At 37.8% G+C, this 20,303-nt stretch overlaps 1 protein-coding gene across 1 annotated transcript in view; it reads right to left on the reverse strand.

Moving 5' to 3' along the window:
* The window catches only part of ARHGAP24 (Rho GTPase activating protein 24), a 507,712-nt gene extending 487,629 nt beyond the window's left edge, over positions 1 to 20,083 (reverse strand). Inside the window, exon 1 of the mRNA XM_082653461.1 lies at positions 19,978 to 20,083. The gene's annotated coding sequence lies outside the window, so the exon portion shown is untranslated. The remainder of the gene's footprint in view (positions 1 to 19,977) is intronic.
* Positions 20,084 to 20,303: the final 220 nt, after the last annotated feature.

Raw genomic sequence — 20,303 nt, forward strand, 5'->3', positions numbered from 1 at the left:
ATGCAAACATATATACAATAAGTGGTAGTAGTGACAGATTAAAATTTTCTTTCTCTAACCGAGAGACATAATGCCGACACTCATAAATTACAGCTAAGGAAAGAAACCCAAACACTGGCTCACTATCATACCTCTATCTAGGCGTCAGAAATGCTTGCGACACATATTATGTTATAGGGCACTAAATTCCAACACACTATTAAAAATAGATATCCTAAAAGAAATCACTTTGCCCTCATATATATTAATTCTTGATTAATAACGATAAATATTTTCTGTACCTGTTACTTGATTTGGGCTAGTCTCCTCTTTTAGCATTTCCTATCCTTCCCCCAACCCCTTCTAGCTCCCTTCCCTTTTCACTGAAACCCAGAAACAAAGCAGAAAAAGAGATTACACTCTGTAGTTTGCAGGTCTTGTCTTTCAGAAAGACAAAATCATTTGTCAGGTTGGAGTGTCTATTTTTGGCTTAGGTCACTCCTTATCTTGGGTCTTTTCATGAAATTTTGTCTTATTGTACTCAATAAGACAGACTGTTTCCTGTTAATTTATTTCATATGTCAGAGACTAATCGATATTAAAGAGATTAAGATGATAAAAACATAGAGTATTATCATTTACTCTTTAATAGTCATTTCCTCTTTTGCTTCATCCTCATGTAATGTCTAGTCTTGACTCTTTGTAATGCAAAATAGCTATTTCTTCTCTTTATTGTACATAATATATATCTTAAATACCCACATATCTACGCTTCTAGAAAATGAAGGTATGATGAGACCCAAAGAGAGGCAAGGTACACAAATAATAACAACAATAGCAATAACATTTATTGAGTGCTTGCTATGTGCCAGGAATGCTTCTAAGCACTGTATATCTCTTAGCTCATTTAAACTTGACGACCACATAAAGCTCTCTTTTTTGTTCGTATTTCAGAGAAGAAACTAAAACCAATAGAGATTAAGTACCTTGACCAAGAACCACATAGGTGGTAGAGTAAGGATAAGAACCTGAGTAATCAACCCAGAACCTGTGTACTGTGAGCTGCTATAATATGCGGTTTCCAAAAAAAAGGAGAGAATTTAAAGTGCAGCTGATGAAAGTTCCACTCCATATGGAGGAAATGTAAATGTGCCACATCCTCAAAGAAAATGGAACAAACATTTCTATGAATACTAGAAAAGGAATATTATTTGTGTTGTAAATCCCACCGAAAGTTAAATAGGCTTTTTAAAAGGGTTGGGGGCTGAGGGGGAGAAGCCTGAAGAGCAGGTGTTAACTGGGATTCAGTGGTATCACAGCCATTTAAGGTTTGTCTAACTAACATATGACCAAATGCCCTGGACTTCTATTGTTTGTTTGTCTAGGGTTTTGTTTCGTTGCCTTCTTACTTTTCTAGCAAATGAAAGCTGTGATACATACCTATAGTAACAAAAGGTCTGTGTGAAAGAAAAAGTTCTCCTTGTCTCTTTGAATATCTCTTACGAAGACTTGGTTAGGAAAGACATAATATTTTCAGTGATGTTAGAAATGGAGAGTGAGGTTACAAAATTGTACATAATCTCCACCTTTACAAGCAGAGGCTGAGTCAGTTCTTCATGAAAACTTAAAGAATCAGGGAATGTGGAGTTGAGAACATAATGAAAGAACCAGAACAATGAGAGTGAGAGTTAAAAGGCTTGAAACAATACTATAAATAAACTATTGTTTATACTAGTTCCTAACCAAATTCTAGCAAAAGCTTTAAAAATTAATTAAAATATTCCAATAGAATAAGATGCAGTTTCCATGGGGTTTTACATTTTCCTAATTGTAAGCAGCATACTTATCCAAATTCCACAACAGCCTGAAAATGTATCAGAATTATGAAGCTTCCTTCTCATGTTGGTAACAAAGCAGGTATCAAATTAGTTTATTAAAAAAGCACATTGATCTATAGGTCACTTGCTTAAGTATGTAAATATTCAAATCAAGACAATATCTCCATAGTTTTCATTGTAGGTCATAGTGTTTTGACTCTAAAGCTAAAGAAAATACAGTTTTACACAAATATTATACTCTAGTTAGAAAATATGTTTCTCACAGAGATATGGATTAGCAATTCTGAAGTATTTTATGTGTATTTATGGATTGAGGAAATAAGTAAATATATTGTAGGAGAAAGGAGATACATTATTTTGTCAATGAGCACATCTAACACTTAGATCTTGGTTTCTAAATACCATTTTTCAACAAAAGAAATCTGGACTCCTTGAATGGCTGATCCAAGGGCTGGATCAGAAACAAGTATAAGATGAACTTGGAGAATCTTGTGGTAGCAGAAAATAATAAGTGTTCTAAAAATGATGATAATATGAAGAAAGGACAGAGGAGCCAACTTGAAGATTGGCCAAATGGCCAAATCTGGACAATTTGAGCAACAAAATAAATACAAGTTGTAATGGATTAAAACTCATAGATTGAAACAAATACCCAGGAGTCCATATTAATTGAATAAGGTGTAGAAGAAATGATAAAATAGAAAATCACCATTTGGAAAATACCACAGTGACAATTGTTTCAATAAGGAATCGTCAATGAATACTAAAATTTGTGGTTGAAAGTAGGATGAAAACCTGGTCATTTACATAGTCTCAAGGTATCTCCCCACAAGATGCTTACTAATTACAAAAAAGGAAACTAGCAACTTAACAACAGAAAAACCTGGCAGACCTCAATTGAGAAATCAAAGTTAACATCATTAGTAATTAGACATCTTGACATCACATGCTTCCTGATATGAAGAGCATAGCATCATTCTATGGTACTTTAGTCAAAAATACATAATCTGAATTTAATCATGAGAAAACATCAGAAAACCCAAGTTGAGGGACTCCAAAATAACTGGTCACTACTCTTCAAAAGTGTCAGGATCATGTAGGGTAAAGAAAGATTGAGGAACTGTTCCAAATTGGAGGAGACTAATAGACATGACAACTAAATATATATGTGATTCCTGTTGTATTCTGGTCCAGAAAAAGGACATTGGTGGTGCAATACAGTGGTACATCTATAGGTTAGTTAATAGTATTATGTCAAAGTTAATTTCCTGGTTCTGATATTTTTAAGATGCTAATATCTAGAAAAAAGTGATAAATGGCATTCGTTGTGCTACTTTTGCAAAATTTTATATGTCTGAAATTATGTCAAAGCTAACATTTGCACCATGAACTGCTTTCAGCTACGTTATTTCATTTGACCATTATCCCCTGTTTTACAAAATATTTGTAGTGACTTGCCACTGCTAGTGAGTATCAGAACTGACTCTCAAATCCAGAGTGTTTTGAACCAAGAACCAAAGTAATATTTGCCACATCAGCTACTTATTTGGTTTTACATTTCTACGAAACCTTTCTTGGTGTAGGAAGAGAAAGGAGGAGTTAATAATAATACGTATACAACAGTTTGTTCAAGTATTTTGGGACTAAGTGGAATATTTAGTGCGTGGACTCATTCAAATTGAACAGAAACAATGATCAATCCAGTACATCCCCAAAAATGTGTAACTGAAGAAGATAGGGGGCCAGATAAATACCATGAACAATCATAATGAGAAGCAATATGGGAAGAAAATAGGAAACTGATATGACAAAGCTCTAGGGTTATAAAGAGATAAAGCAAAGAAAGAAACAAATTAAAGGGAATCAAAATGGAAGAAAGAGTAAAGAAAGAAAGTGGTTAGAGAAAGGATAGAAGCAAAACACTGAACTTCAAAGAGGAAAGGGCCTGCCACTCTGAATTAGAATGGAAGTGACCCGGGCATTGATGTGGTGGCTGACTCATAGCTGCCACCTGCTCAATACAGTTTCAAATCCATTAGAATTCATAACATGAAGCAGCTGAAACTGCTGCTATGAGAACTTAAAGTTAAGTCTAAGAGAACTTAAGGTTAATTCTTCTGAGATGGCATCACAGGCATCCAGAGGCACTGAAACAGTCATCATAGGACAAAGTCTGGGGTCTCCTGGTTGACGATGTATTCTAGCCAGCATCTTCCTTGAACCAAGAGGAAGCAAGTATAGATTCATGGCAAAAGTCTAGATGAAAAACACTGGCTCCAAGACCCCAATAAGTACCTAATTCACTCTGAACCCCTCTCTGGACCTCTGCCCAGCATCACCGCTCTCTTCAGTCTGGTTTTCACACAGCCACGTGGGTGTGAACATACTCCAGGAGTCCTGGTGATTTCTAGATAACACTTGAGCTGAAATAGAGCCTAGCTGACTTAATACGGACAAGTGAAAAAGTCACAGAACAGTAAGTGACAATTAGCAGAAGAGACTAGTTTCCATTACCTACTTTCGTAGTCATAATTTCTGAGTCTGATATGTAAAGTCACACACAAAAATTAGCAGAAGAAATGAAAGAGAACAAAACCGCTATTTTCTTAAAGGCTCACTTTAAATGGAAGAAATTACTATACTAGCCATCAATGAACTAAAAAATAAACAATTACAATCCAGAAATGGTCATTAATTATGAAAAAGTTATCAAGTTAAAATTAGTCTAAGAAAGCATTATTTTTGGGTGATAAATTGCAAGACATTTAATATCATGCCAGATTTAGTCATAACTTTGAAGAGAATAAAGAAGATAATAAGATAATTGATCAACCCAGAATACCAAATTTTGTACTAACCCTTATAAACACCACTTATTTACATACTATTTATTATACCAAGTGAAAAAAGTCACCCGTGCTTAAATATCAGAAAAGTGTTAAACTAAACAGATCTATTAATAAAAGGGATATTGGAGTCTGCAGAAAGAAGCGCTTGTGTTGGACTAAAAACAGAAAGATTAGAAAATCTGAGACTCAATATCATATCAGATGGTCTCTATGGGGAAAAATTAAGTAATAAATTATATAATAATGAAGGCTTTTATGATATCATGCCATTCAAGTTCTTTTCTGAAAAATTTTTTCAAATAAGCTATCAAATACTAGTTAATAATACTTATTACCACAAGGAAACTGCTACCCTCATAGACCTCCGGAGGTAAGTACATCAATACATTTGTCTAATAAGAGCTGAGCTGCCAGGTTAATAACTTTCCAAAAGCTGCCAAACAGACATTCTATGGCTAAATTGTTTACTACAGTTCTTAGCTGTCAAAAAAATAAAGGTGCTTCTCTGCCTCTGATTAAAATCAATAACAGCACCAAATTGGGCATTTCAGAAAGCAGGCAGGTAGACGGGTTCCTGTGTGAACTTACTCTAGAGAGAATTCTCTGGGAACTTAACAATGGAATAACAGGAAATTGCAAGGTAAAGGAACTACCAACTCAAGAAAAAATCAGCTAATACCTTTGTTTCAAATCAAAGCTCAGATTTAAGATAAAAATTTAACCTGGTCCTTTGGAAATAACAAGTTACCAGAGGCCTTTGCTGCCTGCCCTCAAGTCTGTAAACACAGTCCTAATTATTCTGGTTACAATTTATGGCTCAACATCGGTATCAGGAATCAATCTCAAATCTCTTAAGCAGTCACAGGATCTGTTCCCTGACAGTATTTACCAACAGCAGCACCAGCTGTAACTCAGCACATCCCACGGTCCTAGGAAATATCACCAGCAATTTCAGCACTTTCCACCTTAACATCACACATGTATTTATTAATTCTCTCCCCTCTCCCTCCCTCTCTCTCTGTCTCCACCTCCCCTCCACCTCCACCCCCTCCAGGCTCATGGTAATATGACCTTTACACATTATTCTTTCTGAGTTATTTTAGCATTTCACATTAATAATAAAGCTCATAAATGATATCATACACAAGTTGCTTGGCATTTCCATAAAACAGTTCAATATAAGTTTATTTCCTTAATGGCTCTTTCTAAGACATAAAGAAAATGTTTATTACTTCAAACAAACAGAAAACAGCAATAAAAATATAGGCCACTATTATTATTGCTATGCATTTGCTCAGTGTGATTTGCTAAACAAATAAGGACTAACCCTCATAAGCTACTAGTATCCTATTCTTGCTTGAAAATAAAACTATTAGAAGCCGAGTCCCAAAGTGAGCTGCCTGCAAATGTCTGAAGGAAGACTAAGCATTTAGTATTTTCTCTTTTGTGGCATCGAAGTAACACCACTTTTCTGAGATAGCAGCATACACTTTTCAGAACTGCCTGCAAAGGTGCCTGGAGCCACGTGATCTGGCATCCCACAGCTCAGTGGCACAAAGGTCTCACCTTGTTCCCGAGGAGGAGTCCCTCTCAACCAGCTGAGCTATGCGCCGCATGGCACAGGCTCTATTCGTCCTCCCGTGTTTCCGAAAGGACTCCTTCAGAGCCTTCAAGCTCCAGTCCCAGCCTCATGTCAGGGAAGCTAAGGATACTCCCTGGAATGTTCCACAAATTAAACAGTAGAGGATGGGACCGCAAATAGAGAGAGAATAAAAGCACTGCACAAAAAGAACTCTCCCTGTTTCTCAGCATTACACAGCAGTTACCATTGGCCAAAGCCTCTTTTTCCCCCTCCTCCATTCTCTCACTCACCTTCAACGATTATTTGGCCTGTCAAGGCAGTGCTTAAGGAGATTAACCTGTTGTGTTTTTTTTAATTTTTGTTTTTGTTTTCTGCATGAAATCTCTTAGCTGGTAATATACCATCAGGCTTGTTTCTTTGTTTTTCAGGAATATGAAAACATAAAATAAGAGAACAGTGTACAATTATAGTGTGGTTTGAAGACTGAACTGAATGAAAATCTACAGTGTATTGAGAATATGCATATTAAATGGATTCAGTATCATTAATATTATTACAAGGAATTAGATTAAAAATGTATTACCAAAACAGAATGTATTACACCTTGATTTTAATATGGTAATTTTTCAGCTGCCTTTAGGGTTACTCTGGACTCAGTAAGAATGCTTTTTAAAACGTTACAGATTCACTTGCTCTTTTCTCAGCCATAATTCCTCACCTAATCGATAGAACACAGAAAATCATGAGTGACTCTTTTCACAGTTTTGCCAGATGGTACTTAACTAGTACCCTTCTAGTTGCACAGCAGAGGAGGTAATTCATTATATGCAGTGGATGCCATAGGCTAGCATTTGTGTTTAATTGTCTCAGGGAACTCACAGTGAGAAAGACCTCTGAAAAATGGGACAGTGGGGTAGAAAAACAAAAAATCAAGAGTCTGGTTTGCCTTTTCCTGACTCAGTATTCTGGGGCAAATCACCTAGATCATTTGGACACATTTCCCGTATTAAAAGATTGCGATAAGATGGTTATAGCTATTTTCTAAGTGGGTTTTTGTCCCAATGTCCAATGAATTCATTCTAAGAGGAATGTAGCGTATAATTTATAATTTGTTCATTGTGGAGGCCCAGTATAGATAATTAACATGAAAGACTACCCAAAAGAAATTTTTTTTTAATTCTGTAATTTCAATCGTATCTTGAAATCTAAATTTTTACCAAATTTATAGGAAAAGTTACACATTTCAATTTCACCTCCCTTTCCCCCTTCTCCTGCAGAGGTATTAAGGCCCAAACTCACCAAAGAAGCAAGAAGCAGGGGTTCCCTTTCACTCCTGGAAAATACCAAGTTGGCTTTGATTTGCTAGACAACAGTTTTACCCATACAACACCTTTTATCCTCACAGTATCTGAGAGCTGAAAATAAGCAGTAGTTTAAAAACATACACATTAATAAACCAAGGACTTGACAAACACAAGAAGGAAGATGGAAGAGAGAAAAGCATTTTAAGAAAATGATCCTGTGATTTAAATGATTCCAAAGCAAAGTTTATGTCAAATTTGAAAACATTACCAGGGTTCTTGAGAAGGCCCTGGATGAGGCACTCTTGCTGAATGGGCTCTATCCTTAATCTGACCCAGAATATACAAGGCCAACCCAGTGCAGAAGGAGGCCAGAGGAGAAACAGGAAGTATTCATGTCATTCACCATCATGTATAAAGCTGTTAAGCAAGTGATATTTCTTATCATAGAGAATTAAATCTGTGTATCGAATGCCTTCATCAAGGCACTATTTGAACACAAGAAATGTCTCGTTCCATTGAATGGCAACTTCTGTAAGTGATTTCATTAAAAATACGGCTGTCATGCGGAAACTAGTAATTTCATACTCAAAAGGACTATTCCTAGTATGCCTTCAAGTTATATTTGCACCCTGTACTAACAGAGCTGAGATTTTGCTGCTTTTCTTACTGCATAGTCAATATATAGTGCAGAGAGCTGGAGGCTGTTCTCCCCCATGCACCATAAACACCAGTTGTCATCTAAGAATAGATAGTGTTTGCATTTGTGTTACTGAAACAGCAGAAAGTATATGATGACTTCATTTCCCAGATGACTTTATAAAATATGGCGTTAAAACTCAATCTTTTAACTTTATTTGCTGGTTTGCAATGGACATGTTTTTGGCATTTGGGGAAAGAAAATTCTTTGTAGTGAGGGACTGTCACACACATTGCAAGACATAGGGCATTCTTGACCCCTGGGCACTGACTGCCTGCCAGTAGCTTCACCCAATCACTGTTATGACCAAAATACCCTCATGCATTTTCAAAAGCCTCTTAGTGAATGGCATCACCCATGACCCCAAACCCACAGCTGATGAAAACTAGCCCATTGGCACAAGGAAAGGTCAGGCTAAACTTTATCATGTAATCTACAGACTTCCAGATCCTCACTCCTCTATAAAGTCAAACATCCAAATTTCAGAGCCCTGTCAATTACACACATAGCCACACTCTTATCAAAATTGTTCAAAAGGAACACTACTATTTAGCCACAGAGACTTTTTCAAAGCTGGAACAATCTTAGAAAGTATTAACTCGAGCACCTTTATTTTATAGATAAGGAGACTAAAGTCCAGAAAAACGAAATGATTTGCCTGAGTTCACAGATGCTAATTAATACCAGAAGCAGGATCAGAGCCCACCTCCTACTTCCTTTCCCTTCCACTCTTCCCCATCCATAGGTTACAAAGTAAAGAAGGATCTTTCGAAACATCTCTCCAGCCATTGTTTAAATATAAAATTTTGGGCTTCCCTGGTGGCACAGTGGTTGAGAGCACGGGTTCGTGCCCCAGTCCGGGAAGATCCCACATGCCGCGGAGCGGCTGGGCCCGTGAGCCATGGCCGCTGAGACTGCGCGTCCGGAGCCTGTGCTCCGCAACGGGAGAGGCTACAACAGTGAGAGGCCCGCGTACCGCAAAAAATATATATATATAAAATTTTACCTGTGGTGAACCAGAAGGTTGACTTTCTTACGCCTGAAACTCTTTTTTTTCTGACAATTCTGTCCTGAATAATATTTTCACACACCACTAAGAACTTACTTTTAGAAAAGTTAATATGTACCTATTGAAATACTGTTTTTTAACAAATCCAAGGTAATACTCTTTAAAAAAAAAAAAAATGGAAAAGTCCTCAAGTCTTTGCTAGTGAATCTGGCTGCTGTATTTTCAAACAGAATTGTTTTAAGTCTTAAATACACCCTCCGACCAAAAACGAAATACAACAGTAAAACACAATAATGAACAAAGGCTAGTCAATGCAATATTGCCTGCTCTCTCTTTAAAGTAATGGCATACAGTCCCTAAATATCTTAAAAACATTCATTGTTTTCACTAATGGGAAAAAACAACCCAGTATAGAAATTTATGGCTTCCGTTTTTCCCCAAAATGTTTTTTTTGGTGTTTACCATCTGTATTAGTGTTGCATTAACTATCAGTAGACTGCCAATCTCTCGTTTGCATGTGCTTTTCAAAATAAATATCTCAATTAGTAAAATACTGAATGCAGGTTTTTATGAGTTCCTAATTTCCAGTTTTACAGCTGTTCAGGCATCTGGACTATTATCATTAAAATGTTTCAAATTGAACACAACTTAGATATTCAGGGCTCTGGGCTACTCACAAAGAATGTTAAACTTTTATCTTGTAGTTCTAGAAGAAAGTACAGGATCTAACTACTCAATGTCCTTCTAGATATAAAGTAATTGACTTCTGTGGGATTCACGCACCTGCACCATGAGCAGGCAGCATAGAAAAAAATAGGAGAGAAGACTACACAAAACTAAAGTCACATGACACAAAACAGCATTTTGTGGAGAATTAACATCTTTAGTCAATGTAAGACAACATATACTTTTAACCACTCAAGTCATTTAGATATACCCTTACCTAATTTTATCATGATTTCCAAGTGCCATTTTTGAATAGGTAATGGTCCTTAATTACCTGGAGGCCTTGTTAAAAACTCAAATGGCTGGGCCCAGGTGGGTCTCAGTAATTTGCATTTCTAACAAGTTCCCAGGTGAAATTGATGCTGCTGGTCTTGGGACCACACTCTGAACTGCTACTCTAAAGGATTTTAAAAATACTTTATTTTGACAGTTATCAATAATAAGAAGCACATTTTTCGTTTTTACCCAGTGTGAGGTGCATACACACACACTAAAATTAAAAAAAGGAAGTTAAAACATGAAACAATTCTTACTTTTACTATATATAACGAACACTGGTTTTTTTCTATTCCATTCCATCCTGTTCTATCCCTTTTCATTTAAAAGGAAACAGTGGTCATGAACCACTGATTTGATTTTATGACCACTGATAGAGCAAGACCTATAGTTTGAAAAATACTGCTCAGGAAACCTATGTTCATCATTTAATTTAATAATAACTGTTGACATGTATTGACACTTACCAGATGCTAGATAGCCTTCAAGTCTCTTTGCGCGCTCACTTCATAAACTTAAAACCCATAACAAGGGCTTCCCTGGTGGCGCAGTGGTTGAGAGTCCGCCTGCCGATGCAGGGGACACAAGTTCGTGCCCTGGTCTGGGAAGATCACACATACTGCGGAGCGGCTGGGCCCGTGAGCCATGGCCGCTGAGCCTGCGCGCCCGGAGCCTGTGCTCCGCAACGGGAGAGGCTACAACAGTGAGAGGCCCTCGTACCGCAAAAAAAAAAAAAAAAACCATAACAATACTATGGACTAGGTATTATTAAATGCCCATTTTCACAGAGAGGAAATCTGTGGTTCAAAGAGGTTAATACAATTTGCCCCAGGTCACAGGGCTTGTGTGTATCAGAGCCAGGTTGGAACATAGGTCTAATTCCTGAGTATAATGATAAAGTATGGCATAATATCTCACAGTAAGATATTTTACTTTTGAATCCCAGATCTACCACTTAGTGGCTGTGTGACTTCGGTAAGTTACTGACTCCCCAAGTTTCCGTTTTCCCATCTATAAAAGAGAGATGATAATAGGTCCTACTGATGTGGGAGCTCGAGGATTAAAGGAGATAACCCAGGACAGGAGTTTGGCATAATTAGCACATAGTAAGGCTTCAATAATTGTTACCTATTGTTAGACACAGAAACTGACTCTTATTTGTCACATCATACAATGCCTCACTTCCCTTGCCTTCTAGTTTCCAGTACTATCTCCGAATTTGCCTTTTCTCCTGATTCCTTGGCTTCTGACAATTATCCTGTGACCTTGCTTCTCCCCTTCTCCCACCCATCCTCCTCCAGCAGCTCCATCTGTTGTGCGGGAGTTCTCAGGGCTCCTCACCCAGATAATTCCTTGGTAATCTCCACCTGTTTCTAGGCACCAAAATTCAAGCCTCCCCACAGAACCTCCCAACTTGAGCCTAACCCCATAGACACAGAAAAGTTATTCCATGATGAAAGTGTGAGTTGTTACCAAAGTATGAAATCTCTAATCAGCAAATGACAAATGTGAGAGGGCTAGTCCTTCTGTATACCCATAGATGTCTTTGTATAAAATTGTTGGCAGTGCCCTTGACCATTTCACAGTAACAATTAAACCATAATGGGATACAAAAACCAAAATGGAATTCTGTAGTTGGTACTCATGTGGCTAAATCCTAGTTTTATGTAATTAGGTGCAACAAGATAACATCAGGCTCCTTTGACTCCCCTAGCTCATCTTTTCTTGCTAGAAGTTTCTTCACATAAGAAAATTTAAAACCAGATATTCACAACACAATAAAACAATCAAAGATGACACTTCAAGGAGGCTGGAGAACTTTTTTCTCTAGGTATCTTTACAGATAGGGCTGAGATGCACTCCAACAGTTTCTATGATAAATGCTCCTTTCTTGAGAAAGATTAGCTTTGACATTACTTTCCCTATTGCCCATTTCATTTCTGTGTGCCCCGTGAGTACTGCCACCACTAACTCCACTTTTCTCCCCTTCTCGGTTGCTACCCCCAGAGAAATAATCCTTTCCTTCTATATTTTAGCTTTTTCTTTTCTTATTTTTTAATTGAGGTATAGTCAATTTATGATGTTATATTAGTTTCAGGTTTACAACATAGTGAACTCAATATTTTCATAGATTATACTCCATTTAAAGTTATTATAAAATATTGGCTATATTCACCATGCTGTACATTGCATCCTCATATCTTATTTTATATCTAGTAGTTTGTACCTCTTGATCCTCTTCCCCTATCTGTCCCCACTCCTGCTCCCCCAGTGGTAAACACTAGTTTGTTCTCTTTGAGTCTGTTTCTGTTTTGTTATATTCTTTCATTTGTTTTATTTGTTTAGATTCCACATATAAGTGAAAACATACAGTATTTGTCTTTCTCTGTCTGACTTACTTCAGTAGGCAAAATACCCTCCAGGTCTATCCATGTTGTTGCAAATGGCAAAATCTCATTCTTTATTAATGGTTATATAATATTCCATTGTGTATATACTCCACATCTTCTTTATCCATTCATCTGTTGATGGACACCTAGGTTGCTTCCATATCTTGACTATTGTAAATAATGCTGCTATGAACATTGTGGTACATATATCTTTTCGTATTAATGTTTTTATTTTCTTCAGATACATACCCAGGTATATAAAGAGCTCATACAACTCAATATAAAAAATGATAAAATGATTAAATGAGCAGAAGACCTAAATAAACATTTTTCCAAAGAAGACATTCAGATTGCCAACAGGCACATGAAAAGATGCTGAACATCACTAATCATCAGGGAAATGCAAATCAAAACCATAATGAGATATCACCTCACATCGGTCAGAATGGCTATCATCAAAAAAATAACAAATAATAAATGTTGGTGAGGATATGGAGAAAAGGGAACCCTAGTACACTGTTGGTGGGAATGTAAGTTGGTAAAGCCACTATGGAAAACAGTATGGAGGTTCCTGGGGAAAAAAAAATAAAGAAAAAAATATTTATTTATTTATTTATTTATTTCAGCTTTTTGAGTTGGGTCTCTAGTCCTCAGCTCTAGGACCACCTGCCCCTTCTCTCTCTGCCACCTCCAACTGTTGCTCACAGTGTTCCTGTGGCACACTTAATGGTGGATATAAACTTGGTTTACTGTAATACAGTGCACTGTTCATGAAAATAGAAGGGCTGCATCTTTATAGTCATCTTTTTACTATAATTTGATGCACCCAATATTAAAAGTACTGACATATAAAACTTCTCATAAGCCGTTTTGCCTAAAAAAAAGAAGCCCACCCCTTACCTGGGGTTTCCTGGGATCATTTCACAAATAAATTACTTGCACTTGGGGCAAACGTCTGGGAATTAAACAATAAGTATAGATCATTGTAGTTTCATGGACCATATCTTTGCTGTTCACCTCTCACCAGAAATAAAGCCTGGTCAAGCCAATCACTATAGATTGATTCAGTTACCAGCCTATAGTAGAGGGAGCTTCTTTTCTCATGAGAGAACCCTAATGGTGGTAATCCATCCCAGGGACCTCAACTTACTGGCACCAGAATGTCATCTAAAAGACCTGCAGGAGAACTTCAAGGCCAGTTCCTGGAGGCCATATTGGGACCAGGGTCTATACTATATGTGAGACTCATTGAAACACAGATTATCATTCTAAAATTAATACTGAAGAGAAGAGCTCTGAGAGGAGGTGACATATTAGAAATAACAGGGTATTTGGATTCAGATAGATTTGTTTTTCTCAACTCCATATGCCTTATTAACTATAATGTCTTGAGTAAGTTTTACCTCTTTGAGCCTAAACTTCCTTATACAGTGGGAATAATATACCTTAATTAGATATAATATGGTTTACTTCTAGAATTATTAATTATTTCCAACTATTTATAGAATTAGAAGTAGGATGTGTTAAAAAAAATCTCATGGAGTGCTTGGTATGGGCTGGCCAAAAAGTTCGTTCGGGTTTTTGGAAGACATTACGAAAAACCCGAACGAACTTTTTGGCCAACCCAATACCCAGTAGGTATTTAATTCATTAGAGTGCTTATTATTATGAAAGTCTATGTGACTTAAAGAGAGAGAAAAACTCAGGACAAAATGAGAGTTATTTCCCCTCAGGAAATTTGAAAAATTACTATCTTTTCTGAGGACTCAATTTGATGGGCAGAATACAGCCCTAATTACAGATCCTAATTATGACTTTAGCCTCAATTTACTGATAGATTTCATTTGTAGGAAAAGGAAAGTTTTCTCTTCTGCTTCTCAGAGATATTCCTGAGGGCACTCTTCTATACGTTTATGATATGCATATTGAAAAGAACTCACATGTTTGGTCTTAAGTAACTACTTTCAAAATTACTCGGATATGATTTTCTTCCTAAGGTTTTCAAGAAATGTAAATTTGAGGCAAGGCCATTTTATCTATCAGGGAGTATAAAATCAGTACCTAGAATGTTTCAAGGAACCACAAAAAATAATCTGGAAAAATTATTGGCTCTGGAATACTAAAGCTACAAAATAGAATTTTATAAGTATTTAACTACATGTCTTAAAAAAGTAAAGAAAAAAAATGGAGGTAATTCAGCCTATTTCCATAATGGATTTGAGTTAACTTTTAACTTAGTTAAAAGGTAGGGGTATGTTAAGTGCATTAAAGTAAGGCTAAAAGGACGCAAACCATGTCATTAGAAAACCTCAACAAGGGTACAACTGCGCATCAAATTTAGTTCTGAGTTTCTTGGGTGACAAGCCAAAATGAGAAACATGGTGATTTTTAGCCTCTTTTCTTCTAAGAAAAGAAACAACACTAGTTAATCAGAAGAGACACACTTTTTTGCGGGCCTCTCACTGTTGTAGCCTCTCCCGTTGCGGAGCACAGGCTGCGGATGCGCAGGCTCAGCGGCCATGGCTCACGGGCCTAGCTGCCCCGCGGCATGTGGGATCTTCCCGGACCGGGGCACGAACCCGTGTCCCCTGCATCGGCAGGAGGACTCTCAACCACTGCGCCACCAGGGAAGCCCGAGACACACTTTTAAAAAGGTTAAAGGCAAAGATGAATTTATAGAGATCTTTATATAAGGAATATTGAAATACATAACAAAAAGTGCCAAGATGTTTTCCATGGAGCCCATCTCTTTTCTATTGACTCCCAGTAAAAAATAAAAAGTATTATATTAAAGCATAGTGAATGAAGACAATGTAACAAAAAGGAGTTATAATATGATTAGGATAGTTAAATTTCCAGTCATATAATCTGATAAAAATAGAGAACATGGAAGATTTAGAAAGCTGAGTAGACTATTACTCTTAAATATCAATGGTTGCTTTTCCAGTCTTCTCAGACGTACTATATAAAGAGGAACTTGAGGAAACTGAACTATATATGGTCCCTGGGTAGTGCCCGAAACACAAGTATTATGCATTCTTTATTGACAAATTATCCACATGCTAAACGGCAGTTATGCAAGTGACAAAAGTATCACCGCCTTGAAAATGAAATAAGCCCATTTGTATTTTGGCTCAAAGGGAGTGTAACCCTCACCTCCCTTCTACAGGTTAGGCAGCAGCAATAACTGCAGAGAAAAACAATTTTTTTTCAAGAAGCAACTTTGAGCGTAAACGCTCAAATGAGATGAAAACAAAACCAATATAGTAAAAAAGAGTCAGTAAAACGAAAGTAGGTGCCCTTCCAAATTTCCTCCTCTTCTTCCACCTCCACATTCCCCTTTAGTTAAATCTGATTCCCTCAAGCACTAGCACTCAAGATAATTATTAAATAGCCAAAATTAGTATTTCTATTTTGTTTTATTAATTAAGATTATTGCCCATTTCACAGGCAACAGAATCCATTATTAGTCCTCACAGCTAAATCCAGGACCTCCCACTGGGATCTGGCAGATTACAGATTTTACAGTATAATATAAAAAACAATTGTGGAAGATGTATACCTATTCTAACTGTTTCTACTCTCTTTAAATTCAACTGTATTTTGTAATTTCAAAAAGGAAAAATGGTTCCACACTAGATTTTCTTTTGTTTTGCTTTTACTTTAGAATAGCAAAAGCACAAAATTTCATCTATTCTAGGAATTAAATAGGCTTGTGTGGGCTGGTCTGGAAAGTGAATTATGTTTGGGAGCACTGTCACTTTTGGAAAGTGAACCGTGAGTCCAAATAGACATTTTTGAAATGAACTTTGGGGAAATAACTACCTGAATAAATTGGAGTCCACCACTGCCTTTTCTCATTCATAACTTTGCTTGCTCATTCACTTAGGAAACATTAACAGATGCCGACTATGTTTCAGACACTGTGCTAAGCACTAGATGCAGGTGGTTCCCTCACCACTAATACACTCATTAAGGAACTCACTGTAGTGGGTTGGGTTGCATAAAAATGATTATTCACAGTATGTTTAAAACATCATGGAAGCAGATAAGATGAAATGATTAATTCTTCCTGCACAGAATTAGGTAAGTCTTCCAAAGGAAGTTCCACTTGAAGTGAACCACCAATAATCAAGAGGGGCTTTCCAGGCAGAGGGCATTCCAGGAGAATGAAACCCAGGAGCAAGAAATCAGAAGTATGAAGAGTGAGAAGCCTTTGTGTAGGAAGACAAAACTAAAAATGAAGGGCTTTGAAGAGCTTTTAGTTGCTATACTAAAGCGTTTAAAGTTACTTTTATAGATCTTTGGAATGTATCAAAGGTTTTAGAACAAGGGACTTATACAATTAGATCTGCACTTTATAAAGATTAATTGTGGCAATGCCACAGTAGAATGGAGATGCTGCTTAAAAGCACACATGTACATAGTAACCTCTGAAAACTGAACACTCTTTGAGTCTTCATCACAATAATCCCTCCACTTCCAAATGTGCTTTTACTTAGCTGCTGAAACCATCATAATCTTGTAAAGTTTGAGTTCATATAGCAAAGACAGATGGGTTACCATTGCAAGACTCAATATGAAGTTCCAACTCTGCACATGAAGAGCATTAACTTCATGACTAAGTTGCCTATTTGCGACTTTAATTTTAAATACCTTTCTCCATCTGGGAGAAATATTAATCCTTTAACCACAAGTTTAAGTGTAAACAGGCATCTTTTTATTTTAAATCTCTTCTGCTTTTTTCCTCAGTAAAGTGTGATCAAGATAGAATGGATACCTCAGGTTCTCATTATCATCAAGCTTCTCCACACTCATGTATGACCAATTGGGTGGCTGTCCTTCCTTACTGGGCTCCAAGCTGGGGCTCTATCCACCTCCCCCATCTTATTTTTCCAAGGCATTCGGCTTTACCAAACGTTGAAACAAGGCAGAAAGAAGGAATCAGCATTACATAAACTCAACTCATGGGAAAAGAACTCTTCAACACTGGCCAGAAAAAACACAGGAGAATAAGCACAGGTAACAAAGACGGTCCTACAGCACTGCAAACGCTAAGAACAGTAACCAAATGCATGGCCTGGACTTTGCAGTGGCACCACCTACTTTCAGCCTTGAGAAACCAACCTGGACACTGACAGAGCCAGAGAAAAAACACACGTCAATGGGCCAGTAGGTCACAGCAAAACTATTCAGGGCACTGTTGGTAAACAACAACTAGGCTTTGACCAAGACAGCAAAATAAACAGACTCAAACTACTCAGTACCACCTGCTGCACATTCCTTGCCCTTCCTGCCCCACCACACCCCTGCTTCCCTAAACCCACACCCTCACCCTAGAGAGCCAAAGATCACACAGTAAATAAAATCATAAGGATGAAAGTTTTCAGAGCTTTGGCCATTGCTATCCTGAGCAAAACCTGAAAGGATTTCACTGAAAATTTCAGTCCAGAACACTTCCTTCCCACTTTTACACTTAAATCTATACTCTTGTCTGGAAAGGTACATTGCTATTTGTTCTGCAGTGATTATTTTTCTTGAGAACGCAATTCTTCCCCACTTACTCAAGTCTTTATTTTCAAAATTGTTCAGATTCACTGTATATACAGCCCAGAAGAACATAACTGATAAACCATCCTCCTCTCAAAACCAAGCCCCTGAGATTAAGTAATAAAACCAAATAACACAGTTGAAAGCCAAGGACAGACTGAGTTTCAACAGCCTTTCACATGTAGAAAGGATTACAGATTCTCCTTCCTTTTATCACTCTAGTTGTGTATTCCTTACATACACCTCAAACTAAATTCCAGATCTGAAAAATTTCACAAGTTTTCCCTTATTCCCACTTAAAGGTCTTCCACCAAGAACATACCTCCTCTGAATGGAAGGAGGATTTTATTTATTTTAAGGTTTTGTCAATATCTCAGTCCTCCAAGATGTCTAAGGTGAATTCTCTGACAACTCAGTAATGGCTCTAAAGAGAACAGATTTCTCGACTTGCTACCTGAAGGTCAGGCACTCAGGGAAGACAAAAAGGGGAATTGTATCATTGGGCTCTCTTAGAGGTTGAACTATCCCCAGAGAAGAGGAAGTATTAAGAAATTTAAAAGGGAGAGTGAGATCTTAACAAGTCTAACGTGGGCTTTATATTTGTTTTCTGGCTTTTTCTAATATACTAATTCTGTGTGTTTTATGTTTTATGATGCCTAGCTTAATACCAACATCCATTCTTGCCCTTAAGGGTTGGTTTTGAGTTCTAATTAGAATCAGGGGACAGCTTGTTTGTATTTAATCTGTCTGTCCATCTTCTCAGTAATTGAGTAAAGCTCTTACCTCTACTGTTAAGTATTGCTGGGTTTCAATTGATTTGTCCTACTTAACAGACACAGCAACACATATTGTTTTGCTTATGGATAAGCAGACACTTTACAACTTTTATATTTCAAATACCCAGCGTGATTTATTTTTTTCCTCATTTTAGAAAGAGGTGAAATAATAACGTCTTGCTACGTTTAAAAAATAAAAGAGTAATTTAATATAAACTATGAGGGATGCAGAAATAGCTTGGAAATGATATTTTAAATGAATTAATATATGCATAGACTACAAGGGAGTCTGGGCTCCCTATTACTAGCTGGTATTGAAAACCTAACATCTCTAAGGAATCCAGAGTAATATTCTCCCCCTTTCTACTTGGGGACTTGTACAATAAACATTTTTAAAATGAGAAGTATTTTTTAAATTAGAACATATTACATATTTATTCAAAAGAGGTTGGATACCTCCTCGAACAGTTACTCTTTAAAAAATCTAAACAAAATCTTTTGAGTGGCTTAAAATTCACCAAAGATTCCCTAACGCTTTGTTTACAATGAAAGTGCTGTTATTAAAACATACCTCTGTATGCCTGTTATCTAGGAAACTCTTATAATACTGATATAAGACACCAGCAGAAACAAGCAGCGGGGAAAGGGAGGATAGATACTAAGGGAAGTGTACTGCACAGAGTTTTCAATCCCCTCTATTTTTAAGCCTAGAAGCGCGAACCACCAGCTTGCGTTGTTTTTATCCATTTAAAAATAATAAAGGAGCATTGTTTCCCATCATCTACACACGCGCGTATGCACACACACACACACACACACACAAACACACACACACTGCACCAGCACGGGATTCCTGCGATCCCCCCTCGCCCCCTGCAGCCCCCGCCCCTGTAGCAGGCAGCTGTGCCCGCAGCCCCCACGCGCAGGCGAGGCCGCGTCCCAGCCTCCCGCGGTGGCGCCGGAGCACACCCCCCACACACACACCCCGCGGCGTCACCTACCCTCCTCGGAGCGCACGACAGACGGGGGACGGCGACTGCTCCGAAGAAAAAGGCCCCCAGGACAAGCCGGGGGAAAAAAGGAAAAGAAAAAAGGGGGAGAGCAGCCTCCTTACTTCCCACAATAAGGGGAAGTGTTGTGCCCCATGCACTTGGTAGCTCCGCAGCTGTAGTTTTGGAAGAAATACGCGGCGGCAGAAGGAACTGCGGCTGGGGTGGAAATTGTGGGTGTTTTCCTCCCAGCCGCCTGTGCCTCGATCCTCCCCGGTCCCCGCTGCAGCCCTGACAGCTCCCCTGGCCTTCGAGACCCTCCGAAGCCCCGCCGGTTT

Source organism: Grampus griseus (assembly GCF_964374135.1).
Source record: "Grampus griseus genome assembly, chromosome: 4".
In the NCBI taxonomy this organism is placed as follows: domain Eukaryota; kingdom Metazoa; phylum Chordata; class Mammalia; order Artiodactyla; family Delphinidae; genus Grampus; species Grampus griseus.